The sequence below is a fragment of the Giraffa tippelskirchi genome, chromosome Y (assembly GCF_054371585.1).
Source record: "Giraffa tippelskirchi isolate mGirTip1 chromosome Y, T2T-mGirTip1v1.2.pri, whole genome shotgun sequence".
Classification (NCBI taxonomy): domain Eukaryota; kingdom Metazoa; phylum Chordata; class Mammalia; order Artiodactyla; family Giraffidae; genus Giraffa; species Giraffa tippelskirchi.
The window spans coordinates 25,518,589-25,542,174 of NC_137290.1; the positions used below are offsets into that span (position 1 = coordinate 25,518,589).

General features: G+C 36.8%; 2 pseudogenes; both read right to left on the minus strand.

The window, feature by feature from the left end:
* Positions 1-1,099, minus strand: part of LOC145537566 (MYND-type zinc finger-containing chromatin reader ZMYND8-like) — a 59,599-nt pseudogene extending 58,500 nt beyond the window's left edge.
* Positions 1,100-1,281: 182 nt separating this feature from the next.
* Positions 1,282-23,586, minus strand: part of LOC145537567 (heat shock transcription factor, Y-linked-like) — a 31,798-nt pseudogene continuing 9,493 nt past the window's right edge.

A 23,586-nucleotide genomic window follows, 5' to 3' on the forward strand; every position in this document is an offset into this window, starting at 1 on the left:
CAGCCAGAAGTACCACTCATGCTTCTTCAACCTCAGGATAGAAAAGGATCCCATTAAAGCCAAATATTTTCTGCCCATGGCTGCTGGCTCCTATTGATAATTGGCCGTGCCAGGTTCCAGCAGTTCAAGCAGCTGTACCACCCCCTGTGCTCACCAAGAGATACCCCAGTGCTCCACAAGTGTCTCAGGGCAGACTCCTTTGGTGACCACATGTAAAGGAAGGATAAAAATTACATCTGAGTCCAAGGAACAGAGCCATTAAGGCAGTGGCTAGCATATCTTCCAACCAGTTGAGCATGCTGCAGATTAAATATACATGATTGATGACACAGACATTGTGTCTATGAAATACATCAAAAGACAGTAAGAGTTCAAATGAAAGAAAATGCCCAGCCTCAGGCAGCTGTAAGAATGCACATGTGTTATAGCAGTTTTGAGTCTGAGCTCTCCCTAGTGAGATCCAGAGTCCAACTCTCTCCACCTCTGGAGAGCTTTCAAAAGAGGTGCAATTGTCCTGTGACTCATGTTGGGGACTAGGATGCTAATCAGATGAGACACAAGGCAATATGTATTATTCTTCTGATGCTTTGAATTCTTGTGTTGTCGGTGCACTATTTTTCTCAGTTGTAGGCTTCTTTATTACTGCATATTGATTTGGTATTTTAAGATTATTTTGACCATTTATTTATGTATATATACTTCTATTTTTACTTTGGTTTCCCATTTTCTGTGCCTTTTGCTGATGTTGCCTATCTTCATTTTTAAATAGATGTATATTTCTATATTAACTGTGATTTTCTGCTATTCTCGGGGGCCTGTATCTGATCTTGTCATATTTGCTTTCTTTATTTGTCAGTTGTCGCTCTGCTCTGGTGTTGTTTTTTTCTTGAGATTTATTTGATCAATTTTCTCTATGAATCTGCCATCTCCGCTGTTGTGTCTATTGTGCATGCTACTGTTGGTTTTGTTTGGTTTTGTTTCCTTGCCATTTATCTATGCTACTTTTTTAATCTCCTCAAACACTTACTACGGCATTGTGGTTCTCTGAACATAAGTTGACCCTGATCGTGCAGGGTCCCAGCACTGAGACCAGGATCATGGGACACCAGATACTTCCTGTCTACAGTGAATATTAACTAGGACAGTCTCCATGAAGGTTCCCTTTTTAATCTAAAATGCAGTCCACCCCACTGCCTGAACAACCCAGAGCTGACGCCTCATGCCTCACAGCAAGCATGACAGAAACACAAACTAAATCATCGGCAGATAGACTGCCTAATGTCAGACTAACCCAATAGATACCTGCGAATGAAACAAACAGATATGGTCCCACCATTAGACAGGGAAGACTCAGCTGTAGACTCAAGAACATAATTGCCATCTCTCCCACTCCAAAGCCCACACTAGCCACTTGACCAACCTTATCGACTTGGAGTGGACACTAGGACCAATAACGATAACCCAGAAGTCTGGGAAGAAATGACTGTAAACACAGTGAATAGGTAAATGTGAAGACAGAGAAATATGTTGTGGGCAAAGGGACATGGGAGAAACTCAAAGCATAATTAAAGAAGAAATGGGAAGACTCCCTGAAAAAGACTTGGGAGTAATGATAGTAAAGATGATCAAACATTCCAGAAATAGAAGGGAAAAGACAAGAAATATTTTTGAAGGGCCTGGCAAAATGAATAAGCAACAACAAGTAATTAACAACCAAAAAACTGACATTGGTATACTATAGGCTAATACACATTGTTGTACTGCTGAAGCCAACACAACATTGGAAAGAAAACATCCTCCTATTTACACATTGAAGTTTAACAAGAAATAAAAGTGTTCATTGATACAACAGACCTGACAAAGTTATTTGGTACTTACAGGACATTTCACAAAAACACAGCAGAATATAAATTTTCCTAAAGTGAAAACAAAATCTCTCCAGGATAATCACAAACTGAATCCCAAATCAAGCCTTGGTAAATTTAAGATAATGGAAATTGTATCAAGGATTTTTGTTTTCTTTTGAACCACAATGCTATGATTTACACCAGACTTTGGCCAGGGGGAAGGGGTGGTCATTCTAAAATACACAATTACATGTCCACTAACAAATACACCTCTACACCTCTATGTGGCCAAGCAATCACTGATGAATTCAGAGAAAATAAAAGAATAAATTTAGAAACAAATAATACTTAAAACATGATTATCTAAAATTTATGATGCACACTAAAGCAGTAAAAGAGTGAAGTTGATAAATTCTACACATCTCAAGTAATCAATCTAACCTAGGTTTGTGGCACAACCCCCAAACTCATCCTCAGTAAAGCTAAATCATTGACAGAAAGAAGAAAAAGCAGACACAGCTCCTAAAAGTGAATAGAAGGGAGAAAATGGTAAAAAATCAGAGCAGAAATTAAAGAAAACATAATGATGAAAAAATAGCCAACGTCAATATCATTAAAAAGAGTCTCCTATAGAGGGAAAAAAAAAAAGATATATCATGAGCCAGACTTATCAAGAAAAAGAAAAAAAGAAAAACACTTAAATCAGTAGAATTTGTGATACAAAAGGAGACAATATAACTGATACTACAGAAATAACAAACGATCAGAAGAGACTACAACAAACAATTATAAGTCAATAAAATTTAGAATCTGAAATCCATGGACAAACGCTCAGAAATTCAAATAAGAAGAAACAGAAAATATGAACACAGCTATTAGAAACATTAATGTTGAAACTGTGATGGAAAAATTTTCCAGTAAACACAATTAAAGCCATATGGCTTTCCAGAGAAATTTTATGAACCATTGAGAGAACCACTAACACTTAAGCTTCTGAAACTCTTCCACAATTCTAGAGTAGAAGGAAAACCCACAAACTCATCCTACAAGGTCACCATCACCCTGATACCGACAGCAAGATAACACAGAAAAGGAAACTTAGAGACCAATATCACATAGATGAACAGAGTCAAACTTAGTTAACAAAATGTGACCAAGAAAATTCATCAATCCCTTAAAAGGATCGAACACCATTATTAAGTGGGGTTTATCCATGATATGCAATCATTCTTCAGTAGCTGCATATCAATATATATTGAAGGATTAAAACTATATGATCATCTCAACAGATGTTGAAAAACCTTTCACATAATTTAACAAGTGTTTGTGATAGAAACTCCTGAAACTCACCATAACAAAAACTACCTCAACTTAACAAAGGCACACTAATGAAAACTACAATGGAGCATCACCTCATACCATTCTAAATGGCCATCGATAAAAACAAATCCACAACAGGGGGCTTCCCTGCTAGTCCAGTGGCTAAGGCACCATGATCACAATGCAGGGGTCCCAGATTTGATTCCTGGTCATGGAACTAGATTCCACATGCAGCAAATGACATTTGTCACAACCAAATAAAGAAGTAAATATATATATATATATATGTGTGTGTGTGTGTGTGTGTGTGTGTGTGTGTGTGTGTGTGTGTATACTTGTATAATAATATATGAAGGAGATGGTGTAGAGAATACAGAATTCTCCTGCCCTCCTGCACTATTGTTAGGAATGTAATTGAATGCTGCCACATTGCCTAACATTATGGGAGTTCTTTAGATAGCCAAGAATAAAACTACCATATAAGCCAACAATCCCACTATTTGGTATATACTCAAAGGAAATGATAATTTAAAAAATTATATGTACCCCAGTAACCATTATAACACCATTTATAATAACCAATAAAGGGAAGCAACATTAGTGCCCATGGAACGAAAAATGGATAAGAAGCTATGTTACATATATAGGATGAAAAATTACTCACTCATAAAAAGAAACAAAATTGGATTATTTGTAGAGTTACAAATGAATCTAGAGCCTATGATGCACTGAAATAATTCAAAAACAGAAGGACAAATATTGAATATTAATGCATATAAATGGAATCTCTAAAATAGGTACTGAAGAATCCATTTGGAAGGTAGAAAGAGATGCAGTCATACAAAACAGACTTGTGGACACAGAGTGGGATGGAGAGAATGGAATGAATTGAACAAATTGCACTGACAGATGTAAAATACCAAATATGTAGTAGACAGCTAATGAGGAGTTCCTTCTCAGTGCTATGAAATGTTTTAGTGGAGTGTGTGGTGCGCTAGGAGAGCAGACCCCTGAGGGATATGGGAGGACTGTTCAAAAGGGAGGCTCAGCTATATTCACTAATAACTGATTTATTTTACTGTGCAGCAGAAACAAACACAACAGTGTATATTTCTTATACTCCAAATTTCAATCGTTTTGTTTCAAGTAAAGCTAGAAAATCAGTCCTCAGCCAAATTGTGCAAGTGACAAGAACAGCATCACAGTGTGTGTCATGGAAAATGTGTAACCGGGACTGCTTTAGTATGTATAGACAAAGAAGAAAAAACAACAACAAAAAAAGAACTTAAAATACAGAGCTAAGTTACCCAGAATAAATTCAGGCTCTACACTTAGGTGTCCGTTCACTTCACACTTGTCATTGTTTCTAAAAGAAAAGAAGATGTTTTTAAAATAATATAAATATGTATGGTTATATGTTTTCCTAAATTGATGCCACAAATTAATGAAAACATAAATTCCCTCAGGTTTTAATAAGTAGGAGCAAGCCTTTGAGTTTCAGAACATTGGTAGGCAGGAATTAGTAAACATAGGCTAAAGCTGAGATGCTGCACAAGAATCCTTTTTTTTTTTTAATTCTAGAATGTGTGCTAATGACTGAGAAAAATGCGTAGCCTAAAAGTGACTAATTATGGTTCTTCATCAGGGCTTTCATCCTAATAAGGTTTTAATCATGTGGAGCAACTTCTCAAGTAATGTGAAAATGCTGCTCTAAAGAAGGATGGGAGGAGCCAGGTTTTACAGAAGTTTTGGTACAACGATCAGGTATGGAGGTTGTCCAAATATTATGGTTAACAAAATAAAATCAGGACACATCAATTGAATGGATTGAGATATTTTCTACCTATGGGAAGATGAAAGAATCTGGGCCCCTTGAAATAATTTCTTTGTTAAGCACCTTAACTATGCTGGGAAAGATTGAGAAAAGGATGAGAAGGGAACGACAGAGGGTGAGATGGCTGCAAAGAATCACCGACTCAAAAATCATGCATTTGAGAAAGCTCTGGAGATTTGAAAGGCAGGGGAACCCAGGGTTTTTGCTGTACATGGAGTCGCAAAGAGTCAGACAAGACTGAGTGGTGAACAACATCAAAAAATTGGTATTGACAGTGCTTGGGGGACTTTGTCATTATACATGTGATGATAAGTGAAACTTAGGATAATTAGAAAGAATACAACTCTTGTTGGTTTCATTCCCTCAAAACATGCTTCTCACAATGTCTTTTGAGAGCTTTCCAGAGAAGGAGAACTCATGAGGTGTCATGTGGTATCCTGAGATGGAAACCTTACCCTATATGCCACTTGGATCTACAACCTTGGTCTTAGGCAGAAGCAGGCATTGTCTCTAAATATGTGCAGAGCTGCCCATCTTCTGATGTGTTAACAGTCATGGTATGTGATCTGAAGGATGGGGTGAGAGGTAAACAAACTTATAGCCTCTCAATCAAACTCTGTAATCCTGGGAGAAGCATCTTTGACTTGTGTAGCTTAGTCACCCTTAGGAATGCTTACAAGGGATTACATTACTGAGCATGTATGTAGGTAGGAAACTGAATCCATTTTGACTTTACCACTGGCCTTCTCTGTGAATAGACCATTCCTCTTCTCTCAATGTCACAGTTTTTGTCTTCAGATGAAGGTTGAGCATTGTGGAAGTGTGTGAATGCATATGAAATCCCCATAAAACTGAAGATAGGGAGTACAGTTTTCTCATTTGAATCAGATCTCAAGACTTTTGGCTTTACAGATACGCACTATCAATGCATCTCAAATATTCATAAAATTCTTATATGATGATGGTCACACAGATTTGAGGCCAGACGACCTGCTTGTTAGCAGCGAGGTGGGGCTTGGATAGTTCAGGTATTATGTAAGAAGAATGTGAGCCATGTTATAACTTCCTTTTAATTTAACTGTCTATCTCATCCACTTGGGAAGGGGGAAGGTGACTTCCACCATGTGGAAACAGAATTCCAGGTTTCATACTTAGTTTCATTTGATGCCCAAGTGTGTTTATTACTGGTAAGTGTGACGCTTCCTATAGGAAGGTCATATCCTATTAAAGGAAGGCCCGGATGAAACTCCAGGCCTCTACATGGCCTTCTGTGGTACTGCCATATTAGAGGCTGGGTGTTTTGTTATTGCCAGACATAATAAACATTAAGGTCCCACGCATCTTTTGCTGGGCTGATTGGGAGAGTACCAGAGTTTTTAATTATGTTTGGATGGAGTAGCTTGGTTATTATTGAAATGCTTTCAACCTTTGACGCATCCATTTGTCTTGCACTTTGAAAAGAAAAAGAAGACTTTTGAATGAGCATTTTAATTTGTGCCTGTTTATATTTTTGAATGAATTATTTCTTCAGCAGCAATTTCTAACAGTAAAGTCCAAAAGAGAGCCCAGACATACATTCACAAACACATTTTTAATCTGATGCACACACACACAAGCACAGTCACGATCTTACATGCTTAAACACAATTACAAAAAGAAAAGAAAACCCAAGGACTCGCTGAAGGACACCTATGAACTTCCCAGAGTTCCTCTGATACGTCTCTAGGCTTAGTTTTGGAAATTATTTTGTACTTGAATGATTTCTCTCTAGTGACTTTTTAAATCAGAATGTTTTAAAAGGTATAACTTTGTTGTGCATTCCATGGGATCTTAAAATATTTTGCATGTAAGACTATTCTGTGATTTGCTAAAATGAAAATAATTTGTAGGGTAACAATACTGAAGTCATATTGACCTATTTAGGCCCTGCAGTTACACATTTGCTTGTTAAATTTTAAGCATCCAATTTTATCCTCTGACCTTCTCCCATCAAATTTCTACTTCTTGTCTCAATCTTCTGTGTTTAACTCACTTACATTTTTGTTCTAACTTTTACTATTTTAGGCACCAATTATAAAATAAATAAGTAAAGGAATGAAAATTGAACTCTTGTACAATATTTCCCTAACGTATTGAGCTATTTTCTCTATCAACTTTTGAGAATTAAAGGTACTGATATGATAAAGCCATATGGGAACTGATCACCAAGCTAATGTATCATGTAACCAGGCTTCCCATGGTAGGGCAATTGAGGTATAGTTTAATAACATGTTTTTAGGAGGGAACAAAAACAGTAGTTTTGCCACATGATATAGTGACTGCCCTTATGCATGCCTTTCCCACTTACCACAGAGCACTAAGGGAATTAATCCTGTTCTTTTTGAGAAGGACCTGCCACTCAAAACAGAACAGGAAAAAAGATAAAAGGGAGTGAGAAGGGATAATCAGTACACGGCAATGAAATAGAAGACATGATTGCTTTTAAGGTGCTATTTCTCAAAGCATGCAATTTGACTACATAGTAAAATGCCTAAAATCAAAAACCAGACCATTGGACTTTGGGCTTGAAATGATAGCTAAGGACACCAATTTCAATAACTCTTACAATGGCTGCAAAATGCTTACCTCTCTAAAGCACAGTATTCTCAGCCAAATTCAATGAAAACTTTCAGTGAAAGAAAAAGAGTGTGCTGTGTGGACACCTCCCTTATCTACACAAATATTCCACAGCTGTCACTGTCCATTAGCCCCAAACATGAGAACCGTGAACTTAACTTGGTGTTGTCCTATATGGGTTACCATACCAAAACAGGGCCATGACTTGATATTGCCACCACCGTCTAAAGGAATGCCCACAAAGTGGAGATTGCCAAGATCCCTAGGTAGTGTTCATGACAGTCTGCATAGTCCAAAGGCAGACACTCTGCTCATCGTATTTCATTGTGAACTATATGAAGGATCAGCCATTGATTTTGATCCCTCCTTACTCCATTACTTTTCTAGATGATTATCATGAATGATTCCTTTTTGTTTGTTTGTTTGTTTTTTCATAAGTATCTCTATAACTACTACTGAATTTTAGGGAACTGCGGCCTGAAACAACATGACTAGTATGGGTTCTTATAGACTGTAAACTTCATAAGAGCAGCAATCATTGTATAATTTGAATTCCGACATTTCACATTCATGTAAATATATATATATATATTTCTCAACGGAGAAAATATTCTCAGTAAGTAGGAAAGGCCAATTATGATAATAGTGCAGGTTATAGGATGTTGTTGAGTAGTGTATATAGCATTGGATTGGTGATTACTTTTCATTATTGATAATTCAGTAAGTACTTACCAAATGTCATTTGCATGGTCTACGTTTTAGCTGATGTGAAAGATACATAAAGAAAAGAGGGTAGACGCAAAACACATTGAAGACCTGATACCTGTGCTCACCTTGGTAGGAGGGTGAACAGAGGTTCCTTCCATCTGCAAGAAAGGGTTGAGGCAAAGTTGTAAAAAGGGGCTTAGCATGTCTGAAAGCAGTGTGTGTGTGATTGTAGCTCCAGAAGAACGGTGTAACAAAATGATAATGAAGCTACTATGGAAAACAAATATCTTGTCTTCAAAGAACTTAACCATCCTGAGGTGCTGTAATCACTACAGGAATTTATTTTGTTTCTGAGGGAACAGATAAACAAAATCTACATATGCATTAGAAAATATAGGGTGGAATCACCGTGGCAGGAAATAAAAGTATGCTTTAAGGACAGCAGAGCTAAAATGACCCTATACAATACCACTTGTAAAATCCTATCTTGTGCTGAGCATGTTCCAGTAACTGATTATGTCCTGTAATGTTTGGTATCACAGCGATGGTATAACAGTTATCCTAATTTTGGACATGCTACAATATCTATATTTTCAAGTATGAAATGAATTTCTATAATGAAGACAATCTCCTGTCTAATGTCTTAAGACTCTACTGCTGCTAAGTCGTTTCACTTGTGTCCAACTCTGTGCGACCCTATGGACAGCAGCCCACCAGGAGCCTCATTCCACGGAATTCTCCAGGCAAGAATACTGGAGTGGGGCACCATTTCCTTCTTCATCTTAAGACTCTAGCTGTACCTAAAAGAATATCATGTAACTGTGAATGCAATAAGGTATGTACTGTGTATGTGTACTTTTTTAAATTTTATTTGTATCTCTTCCTTCACCCGTACCATCCTCATTTAGACACCCATTCATTTCAGCAGGGATGATTTCCCAAATCACTTTACATCCATTAACTCTTTTCCCTTTGCTCTCATTTTCTTGTTTACAAACATAAATTAGGTGCCATTTACCTAGGATGTCTAACGGATGTTTTCTTGAACTGAAGAGTTTATAAAAGAGTGCAGAAGAATAGCCAGACATTGAAATAAAGCCTTAATTTACTCTTCATTGTTTCAAAATAGAAAACAAAATTGTGCAGATGAATGTGTAACTTTATTGTTCAAATACAAGAATTGTAGGCATTTGTTGACATCTCCCAACATAAATTTTAATCTTCATTAGGTTCCATAAGCTGATACTTGTTTGATAGGTCAGTTTTAATTAGCATGGTTTTCACATAAGGAATATCGTTGATGAATTGACTTGAAAGAGAGGAGGTGGATGTATAAGCGATCATTGGCACTGGGGACCTTGAGTTGCCTCTCTGTTGCTGGTTAGGAAAAAGGACTGTCATGGACTGACATATTGTTATACATATCTGGAAATGTATAAGGCTCCACCATCAGTCCAAAAGAACTGCTCTGAAATGGAGATACGATGTGGTTCTGAGAAGTAGAGGTAGTGGTAGTAGCAAAGTCCTCAACGTGGCCATTTACTTGAGTGTAGGTGCTATGGTAGTGCCAATTAAAAATGCTCAACTGGTTTAAAACAGAAGGTTGATCTACCACATTCTGTTCTGTTTGTCTAACTGATATTGATGATGGAGAAGGTAAGTCATGTGGAGATAGGAAGCTTGTTTTAGGGACAATCTGGTTTGTATGTGTCTTTTTTTTGAAAGGCACAATTAAACTTGTAGAAGCTGAAAATGGACTCTCTCCACTAGTTTCATCATGAAAACCAGAGTTACAATCATCTATGTTGACCCTTACTTTAACATGCTTCTTCTTGTAATCTGGAACTAATGAAGATTTTGGAAACACATTGTTAATCCCAACTCTTCTTTTCATTCTTACTAAAAGTTGGGGAAAATCTCTTTTGAAATTTGGATTTTGGTAGACCTGTAACTAAAATCAAAGGATGCAATAATTTAGTTATTTTTTGTAAACCAAGGTACACCTGACAAGCAAAGCTAAACTATAAAAATGTATTCCTTTAATGATACAAATTAAATAGCATCAAATAAAACATCTCCATTAGTAGTTTTAACACCTTACGTGTTAGAAACAGGTATGCTCCTCAACTAAAAAATATGTTGTATATATACAATAAATACCAGTTAAAGTAGCTTGAGGACAAGTATCCAGTTTCAAGTTGCTAGGAGAGTTTGTTAAAGATCAAATATTTTACCCTCCAGCTGTTCTCAACTTCAAAAAGTAAAATGTTTTCAACAATTTGCCATCTCAATTTTAAATTCAGTTTTAGCTACATACGTGAACATGCTTTCTAAGTCACATGAATTAATCTTACATATTGCCCGTAAGTGGAAAATTTTAATACCTTGCTCAAAACTGAGACATTGTTTTCTTCTTCCAGAAAGTCAGGTAGTGAAACAGATCTTTGAGAAGTTTGTCGCTTTTTGCTAAACCCATAAAGGTTAAGCTGGCGAACTAAACTTTTCATACTATCAGTTTTAAATATTCTGAAAGGGACCTTTCTTTCCAAGACTTCTTTCTTAAAGAGTTCTTCATTGATCACTATAGAAGTGCCACTTTCATCCCACCAAATAGATTCAAATTGATCACTTTCTTTTTTTTTTAATTTAATTTTATTTATTTTAGTTGGGGGCTAATTACTTTACAATATTGTAATAGTTTTTGCCATACATTGACATGAATCAGCCATGGGTTTACATGTGTTCCCCTTCCTGGACCCCCCACCCACCTCCCTCCCCATCCCATCCCTCTGGGTCATCCCATTGCCCCGGCCCTGAGCCCTTGTCTCATGCATCGAACATGGAATGGTGTTCTGTTTCACATATGATAATATACATGTTTCAATGCTATTCTCCCAGAACGTCCCACCCTCACCTTCTCCCTCAGAGTCCTATGCATAGATATGGAATTTGAAAGATGGTAACGATAACCCTATATGCGAGACAGAATAAGAGACACAGATGCAAATTATTTTCATTTTAGCAAATCACAGAATAGTCTTACATGCAAAATATTTCAAGATCCCATGGAATGCACAACAAAGTTATATCTTTTAATACATTCTGATTTAAAAAGTCACTAGAGAGAAATCATTCAAGTACAAAATAATTTCCAAAACTAAGCCTAGTGACGTATCAGAGAAACTCTGGGAAGTTCATAGGTGTCCTTCAGTGCGTTCTTGGGTTTTCTTTTCTTTTTGTAATTGTGTTTAAGCACATAACATTGTGAGTGTACATCAGATTAAGAATGTGTTTGTGAGTGTATCTCTGGGCTCTCTTTTGGACTTTTCTGTTAGAAATTTCTGCTGAGGAAATAATTCATTCAAAAATATAAACAGGCACAAATTAAAATGCTCATTCAAAAGTCTTCTTTCTCTTTTCAAAGTACAAGACAAGTAGATGTGTTAAAGATTGAGAGTATTTCAATAATAACCAAGCTACTCCATCCAGACATAATTAAAAACTCTGGTACTCTCCCAATCAGCCCAGCAAAAGATGCATGGGACCTTAATGTTTATTATGTCTGGCAATAACAAAACACCCAGCCTCTAATATGGTAGTGCCATAGAAGGCCATGTAGAGGCCTGGAGTTTCAACCGGGCCTTCCTGTAATAGGATACTACCTTCCTTTAGGAGGCTGCACACTCACCAGTTTGGGATTTCACATGCATTCACACAGTTCCACAATGCTCAACCTTCATCTGGAGAAAAAACTGTGACATTAAGAGGAGAGGAATGGTCTGTTCACAGAAAAGGCAAGTGGTAAAGTCAAAATGACCCAGTTTCCTGCCTACAGCCATGCTCAATAACTTAACCCCTTGTAAGAATTCCTAAGGGTGATTAGGATGCACAAGTCAAAGATGCTTCTCCCAGGATTACAGAGTTTGATTGAGAAGCTATAAGTTTGTGTCACCCCATCCTTAAGATCACATATCATGACTGTTAACACATAAGCCAGAAAGAAAAACACCAATACATTATACTAATGCATATATATGGAATTTGAAAGATGGTAACGATAACCCTATATGCAAGACAGAATAAGAGACACAGACGCATTGAACAGTCTTATGGACTCTGAGGGAGAAGGTGAGGGTGGGACGTTCTGAGAGAATAGCATTGAAACACGTATATTATTATATGTGAAACAGAACACCATTCCATGTTCGATGCACGAGACAAATGCTCAGGACTGGGGCAATGGGATGGACCCAGAGGGATGGGATAGGGAAGAAGGTGGGAGGGGGGGTCCATAAAGGGGAACACATGTAAACCCATGGCTGATTCATGTCAATGTATGGCAAAAACTACTACAATAGTGCAAAGTAATTAGCCCCCAACTAAAATAAATAAGTGTACAAAAAAAAAAAAAAAGATGGGCAGCTCTAACACATATTTAGAGACAATGCCTGCTTATCCTAAGACCAAGATTGTAGATCCAAGTGGCATATAGGGTAAGGTTTCCATCTAAGAATATCACGTTACACCTCACGAGTTCTCCTTCTCTGGAAAGCTCTCAAAAGACATTGTGAGAAGTATGTTTTGAGGGAAGGAAACAAGGAAACCGACAAGAGTTGTGTTCTTTCTAATTATCCTCAGTCTCACTTATCATCCCATGTATAATGACAAAGTCCCCCAAGCACTGCCAATACCAATTTTTTGATGTTGTTCAGCCACTCAGTCTTGTCTGACTCTTTGCGACTCCATGTACAGCAAGAACCCTGAGTTCCCTTGCCTTTCAAATCACCAGTTTACTCAAACCCATGACTTTTGAGTCAGTGATGCTTTGCTCTGTTGTTCCCTTCTCATCCTTCCCTCTATCTTTCCCAGCATAGTTAAGGTGCTTAACAAAGGAATTATTTCAAGGGGCCCAGATTCTTGCATCTTCCCATAGGTAGAATATATCTCAATCCATTCACTTGATGTGTTCTGATTTTATTTTGTTACCCATAATATGTGGACAATCTCCATACCTGATCATTGTACCAAAACTTCTGTAAAACCTGGCTCCTCTCATCCTTCTTCAGAGCAGTCTTTTCGCATTACTTGAGAAGTTGCTCCACATGATTAAAACCTTCTTAGGATGAAAGTCCTGAGGAAGAAAAAATAATTAGTCACTTTTAGCCTATGAATTTTCTCAGTCATTAGCACACATTCTAGAATTGCAAAAAAAAAAAGGAATTCTTGTGCAGCATCTCAGGTTTAGCCTATGCTTACTAATTCCTACCTAGCAATGTTCTGGAACTCAAAGGCTTGTTAGTACTTATTAAAACCTGAGGGAATTTATGTTTTCATAAATTTGTGACATCAGTTTAGGAAAACATATAACCATACATGTTTACATTATTTTAAAAAACATTTTCTTTTAGAAACAATGACAAGTGTGAAGTGAAGGTACACCTAAGTGTAGAGCCTGAATTATTCTGAGTAATGTAGCTCTGTATTTTAAGTTTCTGTTTTGTTTTTTTTTTCTTTGTCTATACATACTAAAGCAGTCCCGGTTACACATTTTCCATGACACACACTGTGATGCTGTTCTTGTCACTTGCACAAGTTGGCCAAGGACTGATTTTCTATCTTCACTTGAAACAAAATGATTAAAATTTGGAGTATAAGAAATATACAATGTTGTGTTAGTTTCTGCGGCACAGCAAAATAAATCAGTTATTAGTGAATATAGCGGAGTCTCCCTTTTGAACAGTCCTCCCAAATCCCTGAGGGATCTGCTCTCCTAGCCCACAACACACTTCACTAAAGCACTTCACAGCACTGAGCAGGAACTCCTCATTAGCTGTCTACTACATATTTGGTATTTTACATCTGTCAGTGCAATTTGTTCAATTCATTCCATTCTCTCCATCCCACTCTGTGTTCACAAGTCTGTTTTGTATGACTGCATCTTTTTCTACCCTCGAAACGGATTCTTCAGTACTTGTTTTAGAGATTTCATTTATATGCATTAATATTCAATATTGGTCCATCTGTTTCTGAATTATTTCACTGCATCATAGGCTCTAGATTCATTTGTAACTATACAGATAATCCAATTTTGTTTCTTTTTATGGGTGAGTAATTTTTCATCCTATATATGTAACATAGCTTCTTTATCCATTTTTCGTTCCATGGGCACTAAGGTTGCTTCCCTTTATTTGCTATTATAAATGGCTTTACAATGGTTACTGGGGTACATATATCTTTTTCAATTATAGTTTCTTTTGAGTATATACCAAATAGTGGGATTGTTGGGTTATATGGTAGTTTTATTCTTGGTTATCTAAAGAACTCCCATAATGTTAGGCAACATGGCAGTATTCATTTACATTCCTAACAATAGTGCAGGAGTGCAGGAGGATTCCCTATTCTCTACACCATCTCCTTCATATATTATTATACAATTATACACACACACACACACACACACACACATATACATATATATATATTTACATATACATATATTTACTTCTTTATTTGGTTGTGACAAATATCATTTGCTGCATGTGGAATCTAGTTCCATGACCAGGGACCAAATCTGGCCCCCCTGCATTGTGATTATGATGTCTTAGCCACTGGACTAGCAGGGAAGCCCCCTATTGTAGATTTGTTTTTATCGATGGCCATTTAGAATGGTATGAGGTGATACTTCACTGTAGTTTTGATCTGTGTGCCTTTGTTTAGTTGGGGTAGTTTTTGCTATGGTCAGTTTCGGGAGTTTCTATCACAAACACTTGTTAAATTATGTCAAAAGTTTTTCAACATCTGTTGAGATGATCATGTAGTTTTAATCCTTCAGTATATATTGATATGCAGCTACTGAAGAATGTTTGCATATCATGGATAAACCCCACTTAATAATGGTGTTCGATCCTTTTAAGGGATTGATGAATTTTTTTGGTCACATTTTGTTAACTAAGTTTGACTCTGTTCATCTATGTGATATTGGTCTCTAAGTTTCCTTTTCTGTGTTATCTTGCTGTCGGTATCAGGGTGATGGTGACCTTGTAGGATGAGTTTGTGGGTTTTCCTTCTACTCTAGAATTGTGGAAGAGTTTCAGAAGCTTAAGTGTTAGCGGTTCTCTCAATGGTTCATAGAATTTCCCTGGAAAGCCATATGGCTTTAATTGTGCTTACTGGAAAATTTTTCCATCACAGTTTCAATATTAGTGTTTCTAATAGCTGTGCTAATATTTTCTGTTTCTTCTTATTTGAAATTCTGAAAGTTTGTCCATGGATTTCAGATTCTAAATTTTATTCACTTGTAATTGTTGTAGTCTCTTCTGATCATTTGTTGCTTTTGCAGTACCAGTTATATATTGTCTCCTTTTGTATCACAAATTCTACTGATTTAAGTGTTTTTCTTTTTTTTTCTTTTTCTTGATAAGTCTGGCTCATGATATATCTTTTTTTTTTCCCCCTCTCCAAGAGACCTTTTTTTTAGTGATATTGACGTTGGCTATTTTTTCATCATTATGTTTTCTTTAATTTCTGCTCTGATTTTTATCCTTTTCTCCCTTCTATTCACTTTTAGGAACTTTGTCTCTTTTTTCTTCTTTCTGTCAATGATTTAGATTTACTGAGGATGAGTTTGGGGGTTTTGCCACAAACCTAGTTTAGCTTGATTACTTGAGATGTGTAGTATTTATCAACTTCACTCTTTTACTGCTTTAGTGTGCACCATAAATTTTAGATAATCATGTTTTAAATATTATTTGCTTCTAAATTTATTCTTTTATTTTCTCTGAATTCATCAGTCATCGCTTGGCCACATAAAGGTGTAGAGGTGTATTTGTTAGCGGACAAGTATTTGTGTGTTTTAGTGTGACCACCCCTCACACCCCCCAGCCAAAGTCTGGTGTAAATCATAGTATTGTGGTTAAAAAAAAAATGCTTGATACAATTTCCATTATCTTAAATTTACCAAGGCTTGATTTGAGATCCAGTTTGTGACTTATCCTGGAGAGATTTTATTTTCACTTTTGAAAAATGTATATTCTGCTGTGTTTGTGTGAAATGTCCTATAAGTACCAAATAAGTTTGTCAGGTCTGTTGTATCATTGAACACTTGTATGTCTTGTTAAACTTCAATGTGTAAATAGGAGGATGTTTGCTTCCCAATGTTGTGTTGGCTTCAGCACTACAACAATGTGTATTAGCCTATAGTATACCAATGTCAGTTTTTTGGTTGTTAATTACTTGTTGTTGCTTATTCATTTTGCCAGGCCCTTCAAAAATATTTCTTGTCTTTTCTCTTCTATTTCTGGAATGTTTGATCATCTTTATTATGATTACTCCCAAGACTTTTTCAGGGAGTCTTCCCGTTTCTTATTTAATTATGTTTTGAGTTTTTACCATGTCACTTTGCCCACAACATATTTCTCTGTCTTCCCATTTACCTACTCACTGTGTTAACAGTCATTTCTTCCCAGACTTCTGGGTTATACTTATTGGTCCTAGTCTCCTGTCCAAGTTGATAAGGTTAGTCAAGTGGCTAGTGTGGGCTTTGGAGTGGGAGGGATGGCAATTATGTTCTTGAGTCTACAGCTGAGTCTTCCCTTTCTAATGGTGAGGCCATGTCTGTTTTTGTCATACGCAGGTGTCTATTGGGTTAGTCTCACATTAGGCAGTCTATCTGCCGATGATTTGGTTTGTGATTCTGTCATGCTTGTTGTGAGGCATGAGGCGTCAGCTCTGAGTTGTGCAGGCAGTGGGGTGGAGTGCATTTTAGATTGCAATTTGGGGCATGTAGGGTCACATCACATATTGTCTGTGTGACTCTCGCTCTACACAATTTATATTTCATCAGCTGTTTTACCTTGCTTCCTTTCAGTCCAAAGTAATTTACCCTTTACTGAAGGGGCTTGCCTTCTTTGGAAATCGCTTCCCTGCTTCTCCATCTCCCACCACAAGACACAGGTTTTGTCTTGCTTCATCTCATCCTCCTTCTTCCATCTTAATTCCCTTCCACCCAGGTATGTCTGATACCCACATGAGCCACTCTGGTGACCAGGGTCTTCTGTTAGCATTGATCTGATGCTCTGGGAGAACTATTGTCAGTCAGTATAAAAGTATATTTTGTGATCCATTCATTGAGAGAGATGCATTTCTCGTTCTCCTACATTTCTGCCTTTTTGGATTTTCTCAGTTTTTCCTGGCAAGCTCTGTTATTCTTTTTTTTTTTTTTTTCTTGATAACAAAACATGAAATATTAGTTGACATGAATTAATCTATGTGATGGTAAGTCCCATTCATACACATGTAATTGATACTACTTTGACTTCTGACATGCAATCAAGCACATTTTGTTGTTGTTGTTTTTCTACCGTCCTCTCCCTGAAATTTCTGTTAATGAGGAATCGTTATCAGCGTGAGGGAATGAAGAACTTTTCCACATAAAATATAATAGCATAATTTGGCTCAAAAAGCCAGCACTTGAATATATCTAGCTATATTTTTAATGTTCCTGACATTTTCCCGAAGTACACATGCCAGATTTCATATCTCAAAGTTTAACTCAATTCAGTGGATGTTGAAGGTCTGATACTGCCATGGGCATATTTTAATTCTTGTAGAAGTAATATGTGAAGTTCACAGGAAACTATCAGTTGTTGTTTGACTACTTGATAAAGACAGAAAACAACAACAGCAACAACAAAGACCAAAAAAAAACCCCCCAAAAAACGGGCATGTGTACTTAGTGATTAGATCATAATTATCACTTGATTTTTGGATCGCAGAAAAAACATGCGAATATCATAATATCATTGTTATCTGCTTAATTGTCCTTGTTAATGACGTGTACACTGTGAAGCATACATACACAACCACAACAACAAATTGTGAAAAATTATTAAAGAGGTAAGAATACCAGACTACCTCCTGGGAAATGTGTATGCTAATCAAGGCACAACAGTTAGAATTGGATATGGGACAATTAACTGGTTCAAAATCGGGAAAGGAATATGTCAAAACTATATATTGTTACTCTGCTTATTTAACTTCTGTGCCGAAAACATCATGAAAAATAAAATCCTAGATGGATGTCAAGCTTGAACTAAAATTTATGTGGGAGTTAGGAATAACCTTAATTAACATAATGACATCACCCAAATGACAGAAGAAGAATACGAACAAGAAACCTCTCGATGAAGGTGAAAGAGGAGTGTGGAAGACCTGGATTGATACTCAATATTCAAAAAACTAATAAAGTGGCATTTGGTCCCATCATTTCCAGGTGCATCAATGAAGAGAAAATGAAATCAGTGAAATATTTTGTTTTCTTGACCTACAACACCACTGTGGGCATGGACTGCAGCCATGAAACTAAAAGACCCTGTCCCTTGGATGAAAAGGTTTGACTAATCTATTTAACATATTAAAATATGAAGAAATTCCTGTCAAAGATCTGAATATACAAACTCTTGTTTACCAGTAGTCATGTATGGAGCTGAGAGAGGGACCACAAGAATTGAGCTTCAAAACATCAGTGCTTTGCAACTGTGGGGCTGGAGAAGAATCTTCAGAGTCTTGTGAAGAGCAGAGAGATCAAAGAAATCAACCATGAAGGGAATTAACCCTGAGTATTCACAGAAAGACCGATGCTGAATCTGAAGGGTCAATACTTGGTCACCTGAGGCCAAGAGCCATATCACTGGAAAGAACATGACACTGGGAAAGACTGAGGGCTGGAGGAGAAGGGAAACACAGAAGATGGGATGGTTGCAAGGCATCACTGAATCAATCGACATGAATTTGAGCAAACTTTGCATTATCTAAATAAAAGAGAGCCCAGTATAAGGCAGTGAATGATCCTAGAGTGTCAGACACAACAGAACATCAAAAATTAAGTGTAGGCACGGCTTATGGGATGGTTCATAAAGCATATTAATCTCTCATAGTATATAGGGTGATGAGTGAGATTGAGGACAATGATGGACAATGAGGACAAGCACACAGTTCTTGTCAGTTTCCTTCCTATCCTCCCTCAAAATGTACTTTTTACAAAGACTTTGGACAGCTTTCCAGGGGTGGAAAACTTCTGCAAAGTCATGTCGAATGCTGAGATGGAACCCTTACCCCACATACCACTTGAATGTACAACCTTGGTCTTCTGCAGCAGCAGACATTGTCTCTAAGTACTTCCTAGACCTCCCCATTTTTGGAGGTGTTAGCATGCCTGGTATGTAAACTGAGGAAGAAGATGAGCGGTAAAACACAATTAAACTAACTCAATCAAGCCTTGCAATTCTGGGTGCAGCATCTTTCACTTGTGCATGCTAGTAGCCCTTTGAAATACTAATATGGGTTGACTTTGCTGAGCATATAGGGAGGTAGGCCACCTGCTTCATTTTTACTTTCCCTATTGCCTTCTCTGTGAAGAAGCCATTCCTCTCCTCTTAATGTTGCAGTTTTTGTCTACACATGAAGGGTGAGGATTGTGAAAGTAAGGAAATGTATATGGAAGCCCCATGAAATTGAAGACAGAGAGTACAAAGTTTTCCTCTTCGAGTCAGCTCTGAAGTCTTGTGGCCTTTTAAAGACATGCACTATCAATGCATATCAAAATAAATTATATTCCTAAAATTCTTATTGGCTGGTTGCCACAGACAGTTGAAGCCAGAAGTCCTGTATAGTCAGCAGCGTAGTCGTGGGGTGCGGATTGGAGTTTGAAGGTATTAGGTGAGAAGAATACGGATGTTATACCTTCTGTCTATTTTAACTCTCTTTCTGATACTCTTGGGCACGGGGAAGGTATGTTCCACCTTGTAGGGACAGAATTCCAAATGTCATTCTTTGTTTCATTTGATTCCCAAGAGTATTTTTCATTATTAATGAGTGTGCAGCTTACCTGCTCTCCATAATTTTTAAGAGTAACTTCCTGGCTAGGAAGGGAGGGAATATCCCATTACATGGCAATCTGATTGAAAATCCACATATCTAATTAGCCTTCTCTGTTACTGCCATAATGGAGGGAGGCTGTTTTGTTATTGCCAGATAGTAGACATCTAACGTCCCACTCAACTTGTGCTTGGCTAACTATGAGAGTTCCAGAGTTTTTAGTTGCATTTTACTGAAGTAGCTTGATCATTAACTAATTGTTCTCAATCTTTTTATTCACCCCTGTGAATAGAGAAAGTAGTCTTTTCTAAGGTCATTTTCATTTGTGTTCCATTTCCCTATTTGTATTTCTGGGTTAATCATTTTTTTCAGGGAAAAATCTGTAAAGTGGAAGTCAAAAAGAACACCCAGACATACACAAACACATTTTATTCCTATGCACACACACACTCACAAGCCCTGCAACACTCTTATGTGCCCAAATCACAAATAACAGAAAAAAAAGAAAGAAAGGAAATTGAGAATTCTTACTCAGGGACCCTTAATAATTCCAATTTCTCTCTCTCTCTCTCTCATTTTTATTGACCAAATGTTGGAAACTATTTTTGTAGTTAAATGATTTCACTCTAGTGACATCCTAAACAAGAACACTTTAAAAGATGCATCTTTGTTCTACATCTCAGGGTATCTTAGAATATCTTGTATATGAGATTATTCTGTGATTGGTTACATGAAATGGTATTGTTGGGAAACAATATTGAAGTCACACTGACTTTTGTGTCTTGCATTTGCCCATTTGCTTGTTATACTTTAAGCATCCAATTCCATCCTCTGATCTTACCCGTCATGTTATCTGTCTTTTTCTCAAAATTTCTGCAATTTCATCCCAGAAATTCTCTTTTTTTCACTTTTATTATCTTATGCACCAGACTTAAAAAAAAATGAAGATGATGCACAATGTTTAACTAATATACTGAGCTATATTTTCTTAACTTTTTCAGGATTGTAAACACTGACACAATAAAGACATATAAGAATAGATCAAAGTTTTAATGTGTCATGAAATGTGAGGATGTAACCAGGTTTCCCTAGGTGGGATGATTGAGGCACAATTTGATAATATGTGCCACAATTTGATAATATTCAGGAGTGGATAGAAACAGAGGTTTGTCAACTTGAGATGTCTTGATGCCCATAGCCATGGCTTTTATTGGCTATCCCAAAGGTCTATGGAGATTAATCCTGTTATCTTTGGGAAGGATCTTTCACTCAAGGTAGACTATGAAAAGAAGCTGAAAGGGAGTCAGAAGGAATAGTCTGCACAAGGCAAAGAAATAGAAGGTGCAATCACGTTTATGTTGATTGTGCTCAAAGCAGGCACATTTGCCTACATATCAAGATGCCTGAAATCTAAACTGAGGCCTTTTAACTTAGTGCCTGAAATGATAATTAAAGACACCAATTTCAGTGACTCAGATGTGCTGCAAAATGCTTAATTCTCTAATGCATAGTATTCTGACCTGCATTTTAAAGACAATTTTCAGTTCAAGAAAAAAAAAATGTGCTGCTGTGAATGTGCCCTTATCTACACAAAGATTCCCCAGACCTCACTGTCAATTAGATGCAAGAATGAGAATGAGGACCTTAACTTGGTGTTGCCCTATGTGGAGTAGCACACAAACACACGGACATGACTCCATGTTTCCACCACTGTCTAAAGGAATGGCTACAAGTTGAGATTGCCCACAGTTCTAAATAGAGTTCATAAGAGTCTGTATAGCACAGGCCAGCAAGCAGATACTCTGCTCAGAATATTTCATTGCACAATATATTAAGGAGCAGCTGTTGATTTTGGGCCATGCTTTCTCCATGACTTTGATAGATATTAAACTGAATGTTTATTTTTTTAATATTTATGTATAAATACGATTGAATTTTAGGGAAGAACAGGCTGAAACAACACGCTTAGAATGGGTTCTAATAGACTGCAAATTTGATGAGAGCATACAATCATTTTATAATTTGAATTACCTCATTTGTCTTTCACATAAATAAACATTCTCAGTCAATTATAAGGGTCAATTATAGCAATACTGGAGGATATGGGATATTGTTGAGTAATGAATATAGCTTTTGATTGGTTATTACATTTCTCTATTGCTAATTCAGGAAGTACTTAAAATACGTCATTTGGCAGGAAGTATATGTTTGCTGATGTGCAAGATACATAAGTAAAAGTGTGTAAACACATAGAAGGCCTGATATCCGTGCTTACTTTGGTAGGAAGGCTAACACATTCGCCTTCCAACTGCAAGAAAAGGTTGAAGCAAAGTTGTGAGAAGAGACTTAGCATGCCTGAAAATAGTTTGCCTTTCATAGCTACAGAAGGACAACGAAAGAGGAACTTAGTGGAGCTACTAAGGCAAGCAGATATCAGGTCGTCCAAGAATATCTGAACCAAGCTGAGATGTTGCATTCCACAGAAGGATGCAAGTCTGTCTTTGCAGGAACAGGAATGCAACATCAAAATATGCGTTTGGAAATACAGGGTGAAATCCTGTTGGTAGGGTATAAACATATGCATTAAAGACAGAAGAGTAAAAGTGACCCTTTTTAATACCATTTGTAAAATACCTATTTTGTGCTTTGTTACAATTTTTCACTCTGTCATCTTCTCTCTGATATTATTATCCTGATCATGATAACTGAGCAGGCTACATCACGTATATTTTCAAGTGTGAAACATAGTTTCTAATGGAGACAACCTCATGTCTAACTTCTTTTTATTTTAAGTGACAGAATAGGATGCACCTGAGACAGTAGTAAAGTATATATTGTGCATTTGCCTTGCCTCAGTTAGATTTGTATCTGTTCTTCCTCCCATATCATCCTAATTTTAATATCCATTCCGATCAGCCTGGATGGTTTCATAAGTCACTTTATCCATTACTTCTTTTCCCTTTACTTTAATTTCCTTTTTTTTAATTGATTAGGTTTAATTTACATGGGATACATATCAAAAGTTTCCTTGAACTGAAGTCTTTATATTAAACCATTATCCAATAGTCAGACATTGTAGGAAAGTCTAATTTTACTCTTATTAAAAAAAAAAAACTATGAATATGAACATATACCTTATTGTTCAGTTAAGAGATGTAGGAATTTGTTAACGTGTACTAACATTAATTTCACTCTTCATTATCCTGCATATTTGACACGTATTTGTTAGATCGGTTGTAATTAGGATAATTTTCATATAAGGAAGATGGTTGATGAGTTAACCTTGAAAGAGAGGCAGCAGATGTATCAGCGGTCATTGACACTGGGAACCATGAACTGCCTGCATGTTCCAGCTTAGAGAAAGTATCATATAGGGCTCACATATCT